Source organism: Jaculus jaculus, chromosome 6 (assembly GCF_020740685.1).
Source record: "Jaculus jaculus isolate mJacJac1 chromosome 6, mJacJac1.mat.Y.cur, whole genome shotgun sequence".
NCBI lineage: Eukaryota > Metazoa > Chordata > Mammalia > Rodentia > Dipodidae > Jaculus > Jaculus jaculus.
In genome coordinates this window covers 117,498,527-117,512,375 of record NC_059107.1, presented here as the reverse complement: position 1 = coordinate 117,512,375, position 13,849 = coordinate 117,498,527, and the positions used below count along the sequence as shown (strand labels likewise).

At 35.3% G+C, this 13,849-nt stretch overlaps 1 pseudogene; it reads left to right on the top strand.

Annotated features, from left to right (window-relative positions):
* The first annotated feature begins 213 nt into the window (after positions 1-213).
* LOC101597448 lies at positions 214-2,649 on the top strand (annotated as a pseudogene).
* Positions 2,650-13,849: the final 11,200 nt, after the last annotated feature.

Sequence of the window (13,849 nt, the reverse complement as noted above, 5' to 3'; positions counted from 1 at the left end):
GATTTAGAAACTTAAAAAGTATTGATTTACTCAAGTGTCTCTTATTACACATTCTAATGATCTAACCTATACAGCAGAACATAGGACTTAATGTTGATTACAAAAATAACAATAGAAACCCTCCTCTGGCAAGCATTCTACAAGATATAGCCACCAATAAAGGGGGATTAGAACAGTTCAGTCAGACAGTGGAAAAGGCTGAACCCTAAAACCATGGACTCTGGTAAATCCTTTGTCCAGAATTTGGTTGTTAACCAGAATGAGCTATTGGCCATGGAGACCCATGAGGTCCCCCAAATAATGTAGGCCAGTGCCAAAACACTTGGTTACCTCTCAAAGCTAAATGATTCTTCCCTTATTTCTGAAGCCACATCATGGTGGTCACAGGAATATCAAACTGGAAATGAAAGAGAAACTAGCTCCCCCCTGGCTAGACTTTACAGTGCTGGAAATCCCTAAGGGAGCTTCTGGAAGACAGCAGTCACTAACAGCATTAATAAGCAGGAGAGACTTCAAACTATGAAATCAGCCAGCCAGACAGGAAGTACACATCTGTGCAATAGTGGTATGCAGCCTCTATGGGTAATCAGCTGATTACTGCTTGGACATGAGACCTGCTCAGTATAAGAGAACTCATACCTGGTACTGAAAACCAAATCAGATTCCCATAGATAGGAAACTCAGACCCACTGCTGGAGAAGAATGGACTTACTCATACACACTCGAAAAAAAAAAATGTCTCTCAAATGACTCTCACTCTTGGTGGGAGAATCTATTTTATTTTACAGATGGCAGAGGAACCAAAGGAAAACCAATATCTGTCAATAAGACAAGATAATGATCCACCATGAGAAATTAGAAATGCCACCTCTGCCAAGGCCCAGGAGAAATTGTAGAGGGGCAACATGAATAATACTCTTACTACTAGCCACCAGCTACTTACCACCAGCTCCTGGGCAATGGTGACATACATGGTGATCAATCAAAACCCACCAATGCAAAAATCCATAGGCTACAGAACTCAACACTAAATCAGACTGCCAACAGGCCGAAAGATTGTATTTCAGGATGGTGCATGCTAAGAGCTAGAGCTTCAAGAATGACTTTGAGGGCCTGGAGAGATGGCTTAGCCATTAAGGTACTTGGTTGTGAAGCCTAAGGACCCAGATTCAATTCCATAAAACTTATGTAAGCCAGATACATGGGGGAGGGGGGATGTGTCTGGAGTTCATTTACAGTACCTGGAGCCAAGGCCCTGGCATACCCATTCTGTTCCTCTTCCACCCTCTCCCTTCCTCACTCCCTCCCTCTAACAAATAAATAAATAAATATTAAAAATTGTTTTTTTTAAAAAATCACTTTACACCAGGTGTGGTGGTGCATGCTTTTGATCCCAGCACTTGGGAGGCAGAGGTAGGAGGATTGCAGTAAGTTCCAGGCCACACTGTGACTACAAATGAAGTCCAGATCAGCCTGTGCTAGAGTGAGACCCTACCTTGACAAACCAAAAAAAAAAAAAAAAGAATAACTTTGAAGGCCCCTATTAAGAGGAGTAACTTTGAGGGGAAGACTCCTGAGCTCCCATCCCTAAATAATGGAGAAGTCCTGCTGGAAATTTTGTTCCTCTCTCTGGATCCTTACTTAAAAGTATCAGCCAAAAGATTGAAGGAAAATGGTATAATGATGAGACAATGGGTAAGAAAGTGGCCAGAATTGTGGAAAGTAAAATCTCAGCCTTCCCAACAGGAATTATTGTAGTGGCTTTTTCTGGCTAGACAACACACTTCATTTCTGATGGGAAAGCACTAAAAGAACTGCCTGTTGAGTGACCAGAGATATTAGCACTGTCTTGGGTACAATTATCATGCTAAGATTAGCTGCCAACTTTGGCCTACTTGACATCTGTGGTGTGAAGGGTAGAGAGACAATGATGGTTAATTCGGCACCAGGAGTTGGTGATTCTATTGTGGAGCAGATAGCTAAGCTCCAAGTATTCAGAGTTTATGCAGCAGGGTCTGATGAAAAGAGTGACTATCTGAAAAAGCTTGAATTTGATGCTACCTTTAGCTATAAGACAGAAGAGTTCTTAGACCAAGCTTTGAAGAAAGCCTCTCCTGACTGCTAAAATTGCAATATATATACTTTGGTTTATTGAGGTAGGGTCTCGCTCTAATCCAGGCTGACCTGAAATTCACTATGTAGTCTCATGGTGACCCCGAACTCACATTGATCCTCCTACCTCTGCCTTCCAAGTGCTGAGATTAAAGGCGTGTGTCACCATGCTGGGTAATGACTGCTATTTTGATAATATGAGTGGAGAGTTTTCAAAGACCACCACACCTCAGATGAAGACCTTTGAAAGAACTGTGATCTGTGGAACCATCCAACTATAACATCACTGGCCAGCACCAACCCAGACCCACCCCCAGAGAATGAGTTGTATCAGCAACTCCACATGGAAAGACTCCCTGTCATTCAGTGGCAGTGAGATGTCTGCCAGAAGGCTATGAAAGATGTGATGAAATGGGTCACAGAAGGTAAAATCCAGTGTCATGAATACATTATTGAAGGATTTGAAAAACAATTCCAGAAGCATTTATGGGAGTGATGAAAGAAAACAGTTTGGGTAACACAATAGTGAAAGCATGAGAAAACATGGCATTTGGAATTATCATTGAGTAATTAAGTTTTTACCATTTGGTTATAAATATATGCTCTTAAAGTATCTAAAGACTAGTAACTGTAATGAATTTGACCTACTTAATAAAATACAATTAAGTGATTTTTAATCTGTGACAAGTAAAAACTGGCATGTGTCTCATGAGTTCACTTTAACTTTTTGAAATTCATGAAAAGTTAATTTAGTATTCCATGATATGAAATATTCTTTTCTTAATTTAGGTGTCCTTGCTGAAACTTCGAAAAAAAATGGACCAAAAACTAATGTCAAAGGATTTCATTTTCTTGTTACAGTAGAGAGGCTTGTATGAATCAGACAGTATCTCTCAAACAGAGTAAATATAAAGCATGGGTTAAAAATGGAAAACCTCTGCTTGAAAATATTGGAAGAGGCTTAGGCAGCCAGGACTTCCAGGCCCCTAATTCCCAACAGAAGAAAAGCACAATGAGCACTCCATGATGTCTGCCTCCTCCCAGGAGGGAGGCTATGCTGCATGAACTGATCAAGTCAAAAGTCCAGACTCAGGGCTGGGCATGGTGGCACACACCTTTAATCCCAGCACTTGTGAGGCACAGGTAGCAGGACTGAAGAGAGTTCAAGGCCAGCATGAGACTACACAGTAAATTTCAGGTCAGCCTGGGCTAGAGTGAGACCCAACCTCAGAAAACAAACAAACCCAAAAACAAAAACAAAAAAAGTCCAGACTCAGAGATCTGGAAACCTTGCTGAACTAGAGAGCAAACTATATTTCAGACCAACATAACAGCCGGAGAAGAAAGACCCCTTCAGAGAACAGGCAGTGGATATGTGTGGGCTCTATATCAAGTAACTCCTCTGCCCTGCCTGTGTTCTATGGCAATGAGTGAGGAGCTAAGCTAACAAGCAGAAAACTTGTGCTACGTGCCTCAGTAAATGGCAGATTACTCTTCTAATGCTGAAGACATAAAATTACTATTCAGGAGGAAGGGTCCTATAAATATTCCAGGCTTTTGAACTGTGAATTTAATCAGTTTACTACTAGACATAGCTGAGTAAAATACTCGTACATAGGAAAATAAGTCTCTAAAATGATACAGATTTATACATAAAAGAAACATGAAAAAATATGAAAATGAGAATACAAAGCATACACAGGACCAAAGGAAGAACTGTAGATCTCAGACAACCAATGAAAGTCCTAAAAGAAAGAGACTAAAGAAGACAGTAAAGTTCTACTTAAAATGTACCATGAAGATTCTTCTAAAATAAATTTAAGATAACAACAAGAAAAATACAATGTTCCAGAAACAGAAAGAACAAGTATTACAAAGTTCAACTTCAGCAAAATTGCTGGTATTGAAGCAAATAGAAAGATGTTAAAAAGCAATCATAAAAATAAACTCAGTTCGTTGATGATTGTTTTCAAATGCACAGCGGTAAAATGTAAATTTCAAGCAGAAAAATACTCAAAAAGAAATAAGTGCTAATCCTCTTAAATACATCTAAAACTATTGCTGAACTAAACTTAAGAAAAAAGAGCTGGAGAGATGGCTTAGTAGATAAGGCACTTGTGTGCAAAGCCAAAGGACCCAGGTTCAATTCCCCAGGATCCATAGAAGAGAGAGGCACAAGGGAGCACATGTTTCTAGAGTTTGTTTGCACATTCTGAAGTGCCCATTCTCTCTGCTTCTTTCCCTCTCCTCTGTCAAACAAATAAATAAATAAATATTAAGAAAAAAAAACTATATATAGCCTACATTATCTGAGAGGTACACTAAGGGATTTTTTGATGGGTTCTCAGTGATAAAGGAAGGAATAAAGAGCATAGGAAAAGATAAACATGAAACAAATCTAAGTAAATTTGGTTATATAAAATAATATTTCTTCCCAAGAATTTACAGTGTCAGAGTAAAGTCATTAATGGGAATGCCACATCCTAATAAAAATAAAAAGTAAATAAAAGTGAATATTCAGATTAATTATGCTTTCACAATGAAACTAGCTTTTCTTCTACATCAATATTCACTTAAAAAGCATTCATTCACACAGTTTATGTACTATATCATATAATAGGCCTTGTGTGTGTGTATGTGTAAATAAATGAGACACAGTTTTTTCTTAAGTATATTAAGTGCAGATGAATCAAAGATTCTGATTATTCTAAAATTCAGCATTGATTTAATTCAGGTTAAGGGTTGAGAAAATATGGACATAAATCTGCATTTTTTTAGAAGACTAACTGAAGACAATTTATTTAGTAATACAATAGTTTTTTCTACATTCAAATCCAGTTTTGAAAGTAAGACTTCTGCATATTGAAGTACAGGGTTTTTTTCTGAATTCTTTCAGGTGTTAGAATTTGTGACATCAGCATATTCTGATAATGAATTAAATTGGTTTGGTTTTAGTTTTTTAAAACTTTTGTGATTGATACTATAATATGTAGCTCCTTTTAACTGCACTTCTTGCTTGGCTAAAATGTTTTTCCAGATAAGTATTGAAAGTAGTATGAAAGTTACTTCATGGTCTGAGTCATCCTGAGAAACCTATCTCAGATATGTCAGAGGAGGTTTTTCAAACAACTTAACTGAGGTCACAGGCTGATGATCCAGACTTTCCGGAAAGATTAAAGCAAGCTGAACAACAACACTTATCTCTCTGCTTTGTTTTTTTTTTTTTTTTTTTTTTTCAGTTTTTTGAGATAAGGTCTTGCTTTAGTCCAGGCTGACCTGGAATTCACTATGTGGTCTCAGGATGGCCTTGAACTCACAGCAATCCTCCTACCTCTGCCTCCCAAGTGCTGGGATTCAAGGTGTGCACCACCACACCCAGCACCTCTCTGCCTTCTGAGTGTTGATGCTGTGTTCAGCTGCCTTAGGCTTGCTGCCACACATGCCCACCTCTGTGGACTCTGTCTCTTCAAACTGTGAATGAAAATAAGCGCTTCCTCCCTTAAGTTCTTTTTAGTCAAGTGTTTTGACACAGCAGTAAGAAAAGTATCTAAGACTGGTAGCATTTCATTTTATGGTAGAGTGACATTCCTTCTTGATACATTAATTTTCTCCATTCTCCTAACTCTGAGTTTTTAAAATTTATTTAAAGACAATTTATATCTATTTTACATAAATTGTATTCCCTAGCCACCATATCATATTTTCACATAAATTTAATATTCACATCACTAATAGAAAACATGGAACAAGTAGAAATTGAAACTTCAACTAATATTAGACCTTATTTCATAATGGAGATGAAAATAGTTCAAAAGAGGTAATAATTATTAAGCAGAACCTTCTGAGGTGAATGATCTAAATGAGGGGATGTTATCAATAACAACATTCTAGAAAATTCTATATTTATTGTGATAAAATGCTTTTTTCTAATAATGGTAGTAGAAAAAATTTCAATAACTCAATAAAAGAATATAAGAAAGTGAGGCTAAGAGATGGCTATCATTAACATTACACAGAAACAATGAGAAATGTATCATGAAACACAAAAGGGGACCAAGACTTCTTAAAGAAAAATTCTTCATCATTTTAAAATTTTTTTTAATTATTTTTTGTTCATGTTATTTATTTATTTGAGAGTGACAGAGAGAAAAAGACAGAGAGAGCAAGAGAGAGAGAGAGTGAATGGGTGCTCCAGGGCCTCCAGCCACTGCAAACATGAGGTGATGTTTTCTGAGACAGGTGTCATTTAAGTTCTCCATGTGACACATGTGTGTGTGCAACTTGAACATGTAAAAATAAAATAAGTGAATTAACTAAGAACTGAGAAAACCAAGGAAAAGAGGGAGAAAATCAAAAGGTATATCATCAATTGAAGTCTACTTTGTTTACATATAAAGAGACAAAGCTATATACATCAATGATAGTGAATAGAAAAAAAAATCCCTAAGATACATTTTATTTAAGTGATCAAATAAGTCTTATTAAATCAAAGATATCACATTTCAATTTTTAATTGTATTTGAGTATAAGGTGACATGGGTGTGTTTGCATAGTCAAAGTTGGCAACTAGAAAGGCCTTTAGATGACAACATGGTATAGGACAGAGTAGATCAAGGTAATAATGAAAGTACAGAAACCAAAAGAAAGACAATGATGTAATCTATTAGCAGCAACTGCTGAGTGAACTTGGTAAAGGAGGAGTATAGCATACATTTTCCACTTCTGAGGGAATAGATGCATAGATAAAACAGTAAGTTGTTGGTGAGTTGAGGCATGGGAACTTCCATGCCTTCTTGCATACTCAGTATTGGGAAATGTGCTTTACAGCTTTCAATTTTTGCACTAATGCTATGTAAGCATGTGACCATGTAAACATAACTACTTATAAGCATTATAGTTTAAGAAAAATGATATTTAATACTTATTAATACTGAGATTAATTTGTTAGTGTCACTCTTAGTTATGATATTATAAGTCATAACTATTAGATGACATGAATAAAATGGTTAAAATGACTTTCCAAACAACATTATATTTCTTTTTTATATGTCATGATACTCAGAGATAAGCAGAGCAGACTATAATTTACCTAAAGGAGTTATTAGGCATTTTCATAATTCAACATCCATGTCTGCATTTTATCTTACTGGTTGATAGCTGGTCCTACTACTAGTAATACATATCTAAGGAAAAGAAAAAGAAAACATATCATTTGAATATGCTTTTTTTTTTTTTTTTTTTTTTTTTTTTTGTTTTTCGAGGTAGGGTCTCACTCTGGCTCTGGCTGACCTGGAATTCACTATGTAGTCTCAGGGTGGCCTCGAACTCTCGGCGATCCTCCTACCTCTGCCTCCTGAGTGCTGGGATTAAAAGTGTGTGCCACCACACCCGGCTTGAATATGCTTTTTATATGAGGACACAATCTAGAAAGTTCTATTCAGTAAGTACAAAGATGCACATTATTAACTCTAACTTGGTACATCTGTCAATAAGTTAACGCAACCCCTGAGTATATTAATGAAGTATGTAGGCATTGATGTCATATTAGTAAGAATGGAAGACAGAAAATATATATTGAATTGAGATTTATGAATGTCTCATGCTGTTATGTAATATTTGAAAAATGAATTTTTTCATAACCCATTGATTCTACTCAAGTCTCAGAAACCATGATAGCCTGTAAACTGATAAAAAAACCTTACCAATGTTTTTAGATGTCAGTCATATTTTATACTATAATTATTACATTAAAAAAATAGTTGCTTGCTTATAAATGACACATTTTGTTGTTGTTTGTTTTTCGAGGTAAGGCCTCAAACTCCTGGTGATCCTTTCTCTGCCTCTCAAGTACTGGGATTACAGACCAGCACCATCACACCCAGCTTAAATGACACAGTTTTGAGGTCTGGTTTTGTTATTATGATAGTAAAATGTTTTATTCTATCTCAAAGTTTCAGTTTCTCTGAATTATCAGTATCTCCAAATAATGAGTAAGCTAATGTGATAAATGAGTCAAACTGACATTTTTTATATTGTTTAGATCAGACATAAGGGATTCTTGCATTTCTAAATAGCAAAAATACAATTTCATGGTATTCTGCCTAAGTGACTTAGATATATACACTAACTGCCTAAAGTTTGATTATTTTAATGGTTTTAAGTCTCCCCAAACTCAGATTTGTGATGCTGTAACCAATATACTTGAAGATTCTATGCTGAATGTTTAACGATAAACTTGCTCATCAAAGCTAATGTACAGGCAGCAAATAAGATGATGTTAGTAAAAGAAACTAAACATCTATAAAAGTTTTTTTTTATATAATTAATGGGAGACAAATAAGGCATGGAATAAACTATTATAGAACCTAAATGTAATTATCAAATGACCTAAGGTAATCTGGAAAGTTAATTTAACCTTTAAGTCAAATTTTCACTAAAATGTGTTTAGATCTTTGGCAAAACAGTTGATTGAAATTTCTACTTTGGAAGATGACAAAAAAATATGTTGAAAAACCTAATAAAATTCTAAATTTGAATACAATATTTAAAGCTATTCACAGTTTTACATTAATGGAATGACTTATTACCATTAAAAACATTTAATAGGTATATTTAAAGATTAATCTGCTTTAAATTCACTTCATACATTTACTCATATGGCGTGAAGGATTTTTCCACATTGTGACCACTAATCAACATTTTGCAAAACCAAACATGTTACCTATTTCAAAATTAGATTCTGAAATTACACTAAGTTAAAAAATTAATTAACCTGTACTTTCATTGTTTTAAGAACTTCATATTATGTAGATTGATATAGTAATATGACCCAAATTACCTTTACTGAGGTAATTCAGTATCTTTAATATATATAAGCCAGAAATATCTGTTATTTTACTTAATTTTCTCTGTGGCATTGCTAAATGGTTAATGGCGATATACCTACATACATACTCATCAATACTCACATATGTAAGCCCAGCTTTGTAGTTTAAAAAATCAGAAAGCCTATGTTATTAAAAATGAAACTGGTAAACTGGGCATGGTGGCACACACCTTTAATCCCAGCACTTGGGAGGCAGAGGTAGGAGGATCACTGTGAATTTGAAGCCACCCTGAGACTATACAGTGAAATCCAGGTCAGCCTGAGCTAGTGAGACTTTACCTTGAAAAACCAAAAGAAAAAAAAAGAAACTGGTAAGAGATGTTTGAAGACTGACTCTGATCTGTCATTTCTGGTAATGAATACCAAGCAATTCAAACAGCTTTCCCACTGAGAGTAGTTAGAATATCAGCACAAATGTAAGGCTTTAAGGTTCCTCCAGGACACAGAAGATATTTTCTGGTTTTTAGGAAAAGAGCTGAAACCAAGAAAGAGAGCTTAGGACTTGCAACTCTTTTGACTCCAGAGTGTTTGTGGTATAGTTAGGGTGCCTGAAAAGTTGGGTTGTGGTACTAACAATTAAATATTTGAGCTCAAGAGTGTGTTGATTGAGTTTCAATGTTGATATGTCTTCATATCATAAAAATTGTTGATAGTGGTAGCTAAGGGAAAGTGGCATATATAAGTGAATGCAGGAAAAAAGGATCTGTGTCTAATAATCTCAATTTATAAAGCTGAAGTAATCTTGTATACTTAGGATGACAAGGTAAGAAAGAACAAAATAAAATCCTTTTAGGATGAAAGGAACTTTGTCTAAGACCTCAACAATTTCTATATATAATTTTCCTGTTACCAATAAATAAGGACAAATATGTGTTCTGAGGATATAGCTGGTGGTTGTTTGCTTGTCTAGTATCCATGAGTGCTTGTGTTTGAATAATAGCACAACAAAAATCAGCCATTTTGGCGTATATATGTAATGGCAGAATGTGGAAAGAGTAAATGGGGAAGTCAGAGGTTCAAAGATCATCTTCAGTAAAAGCAAGATGAAGCCCAGCCTGGGCTGTATGAGAACTTGTTCCAAACATGTATTTTTATGTACATGCATACATACATATGTGTTCTTATATTCATACAGATTAAACAATATGGCTAAAATGATGTGAAAGAAATAAGCTATAAAATGTCAGAGATCCTTCAATCACCACTGAATACCAAAAGAGCTATTACTTTGATGAAATTTTAAACGGAAGTAAAGGATAAGATTGAGAATTTGGGGAAAAAGTGAAAATAACTAGATTAGAATTAAATCATTTAAATGGTAAAATAATGAACTCAGTAGGAGAAAATAATATATGAGAGACAGTCAAATTTTAAAACAAGATAGTGTAATAGAGATAATTTAAGACAAAACAGTCAAAAATCGTAATAAGTGTGAAAAGAAAAGAGAAAGAAAATAAAATATTTGAAGAGACCATCAAGGATCTGGAGAGGTGGCACAGTGCATAAAGGTGCTTTCTAGCAAAGTCCAATGACCTGAGTTTGATTCTCCAGTACCCATGTAAGCCAGACGCACAAAGTGGTGCGTGGTCTGGAATTCATTTGCAGTGGCAGGAAGCCCTGGCAAACCCATTCATTCTGTCTCTCTCTCTGCATGGACCTGTGAAAGGGTGCCAGCTTCTTCTGACATTATGGAAATTTTCCTAGATCTGTAAGTTTCAACTAAATTACCTTCCTCCTACAAACTAGACTTGTTTTGGAAATTTATCCCAGCAATGTGAAGCTGGATATTACAGGTCTTTTATGAAACAATGTTATTGGCATGTCAGAGAAATTTTAAATATTTAAAAGTAAGCTATAACAGTATTAATTCATCAATATACATCAATATAATTGCAAATATGTCATATATATGTACAAATTTTCCAACAAATAATATATATATTATGCAACATATATGTAGATTTTGGAATATTTCTTCAATATAGTCTCTTTGTATTTGGAAACTAATAATCACAAAGAATTATTTTCCTTAGATAATTTTACTTGCAGTTGACTTTAGTCAAGTTTACAAAGATAGCCTTTTATGATTAGTATATTTACTTTTTAACATTGTCCCATTTTTGTTCAGTGCCTTACAAGTTGGTGACATTATTTCCACAAATTTTGCACTTAGGATGATAGATTCTAATTTACACAAAACAAGAAGTGAAGATATAAATAAATTGATATAGCTGTTGCAGTCTGGTTCGCATTGCTGGTAGAAATCAACCAACTAAGAGCGGCTTCTCGGGAAAAAAAAAAAAAAAAATTATTTTGGCCTACAGGCTCGAGGGAAAGCTTCATGATGGCAGGGGAAAACGGTGGCATGAGCAGAGGGTGGACATCACACCCTGGCCAACATAAAATCAAGCAGAGCGACAGGAGAGTGAGTATGCCAAACACTGGCAAGGGGAAACTGGCTATAACACCCATAAGCCTGCTCCCAATAATACACTCCCTCCAGGAGGCATTAATTCCCAAATCTCCATCAGCTGGGAACCTAGCATTCAGGATGCCTAAGATTATGGGAAACACCTGAATCAAACCACCACAGTAGCTAAATAAATGGATTTAATATTTTAACTCTGCCAGCTTGATTTTCTTTTTCATCCATATCTTTAATATTTTCTCCTTAGATTTTCTAATAATAAAACTGATTTTGCATATGAAAAGCACTGATTCAGCATTTGCTATTGTTGGTGGGTACTTTTTGTATTTTTCATAATACTCTCAAAGACAAGTGATAAAATATTGAATTAGACACACTTAATACACTTTGAGAGCAACTATGTTAAATTGTTTCAATTTAAATCAAAAAAGGAAAATCATTTTCCCTCATTCCAATTTACTTCCTCTTTCACATTTTATGACACACAAAGAAAACCATAATATTACTATTAACACATAATACTAATTTTTAAGACAGTTGAAAAGTGAAAAGACAGAAAATACATTAGTCAACATAAGTATATTCACATTAAGTGCAGGGGAAAACATTTTAAAAATTTAAATATTTATTATTATTAACAAGATGTTTTATATGGATACATCATGTGTTGGTATCCACTTTTTCCTTGTCCCTGCCCCCATTCTGTTGAGGACACTACTCTGTGGTGTCACAGGTATTCCCCATGAGATTGTGGTTTACGTATTGTGGGAGCAGCAGTCAATTATTTGTAGGGAGGGAATGCCTTTGGAGATGATGTCTCAACCTGTGGCCCTTATAATCATTCTCTCCCCTCTTCCACAAAATTCCCTGAGCCATGGTGGGTGGGCTTTAAATCTATTTCAGTGATGAGCTCTTAGGAGCCTCTGGATCTCTGCTTTTGTATGTGTCGAGTGTCCTCAGGGTCTGTGTCCTATACCCTTGTGCTGATTATCAGGAACAGCATGCCTGCTGGTGTCCCCAATTCCTCTGTGGATTAAGCTATGAACTGGCTGAACTGCCTGGGTTAGTCTATTTCCTCTGGTCTTGCTATATTCTTATCTAGCTTTATAGTAGGAAAAAAACATGATTAGTAAGTTTAAAACAAATTGAAACTCATCTAGATTGAAGACAATACATAATAAAGTATTGACAATATATTCAGAAAATTAACTATAAAAACAAAAATTGGGCTGGGGAGATGGCTTAGCAGTTAAGGAACTTGCCTGCAAAGCCTAAGAACCCAGTATCTCTTCCCGAGTATCCATGTAAAGCCCGATACACAAGGTGGTACATGCATCTGGAGTTCAATTGGAGAGGCTAGAGGCCCTGGCATGTCCATTCTCTCTCTCTCTCTCTCTCATTGTCTATCTATCTGCTTCTCTCCCTCTTTAAAAAATATTTTAAAAAATTTATCAGGCTTACTTATCACATGGGAAATTGTAAAGCACAGAGCAATATGATAATCTTTCATGTCTAAAAATAGAAAAATATGGCAATGGAAGGCACGGAAGGTAAAAGAGAGAGGGAAGATGGAATAAAAGGAAAGCAGGAATAAAGAAGAGAAGGTGGAAAGAGGGAGGTAGGGCAAAAGGAGAAAAGGAAAGGAAAATAGAGGAAGAACAATTTTTAGAAATGGGAAGGAATAGAACTAATAGCATCCCAAGCTCAGGCAGACTGGAAGCACCAGGATATCTGAGAGAATAAGGCTTTTGCCAAGACAATCTTGAAAAACAAAGATTTCCACACTATTTAACTCATCTATTTTCCTTCCATAAATCTAATGTTAAGTATTTATGGACATTTTGATAAGAAAACATACGGAAGAGTTTTCACTGGAACATTGCATGAAGTACAGGTACATTAAACTACCTCATTTACAAGATGCTATACCTCAGTTGGAGTACAGATATGCAACTCAATACTCATTTAGTAGTAAAATAGAATTTAAGAACCCATAGCTCAACATGGACAAGCTACACATATGTAATATCAAATGGGAAAACGGCTATGAATGTTCTTACCAAATGTGATTTAAAATTATTTGGTGCAGCACATTGACTATACATGAGAAAGATAAGCATCATAAGGACCCAACTGATACTCATAAGAGGATGAAAGAAAACCAGCAGATTGGCAGACTTTCACATCCCTATAAATGGAAATTGGCATGAAAAAGAAGTTATTAAATATCACTGTCAAGTTAATGACATTTTCAGTGTCCTTTCTAATGTGTATGATTACAATATTTGTTATATCATTCTCTGCACTACCATGGGCAGTTATGAACTGCTTCTGAAGTTTAGTAACTATGGAAAATATAGAATCTTCACATAAGATTTTGGTCAATCCAATTAGAATTTTTAAATCTTATAATTATTTTTTTT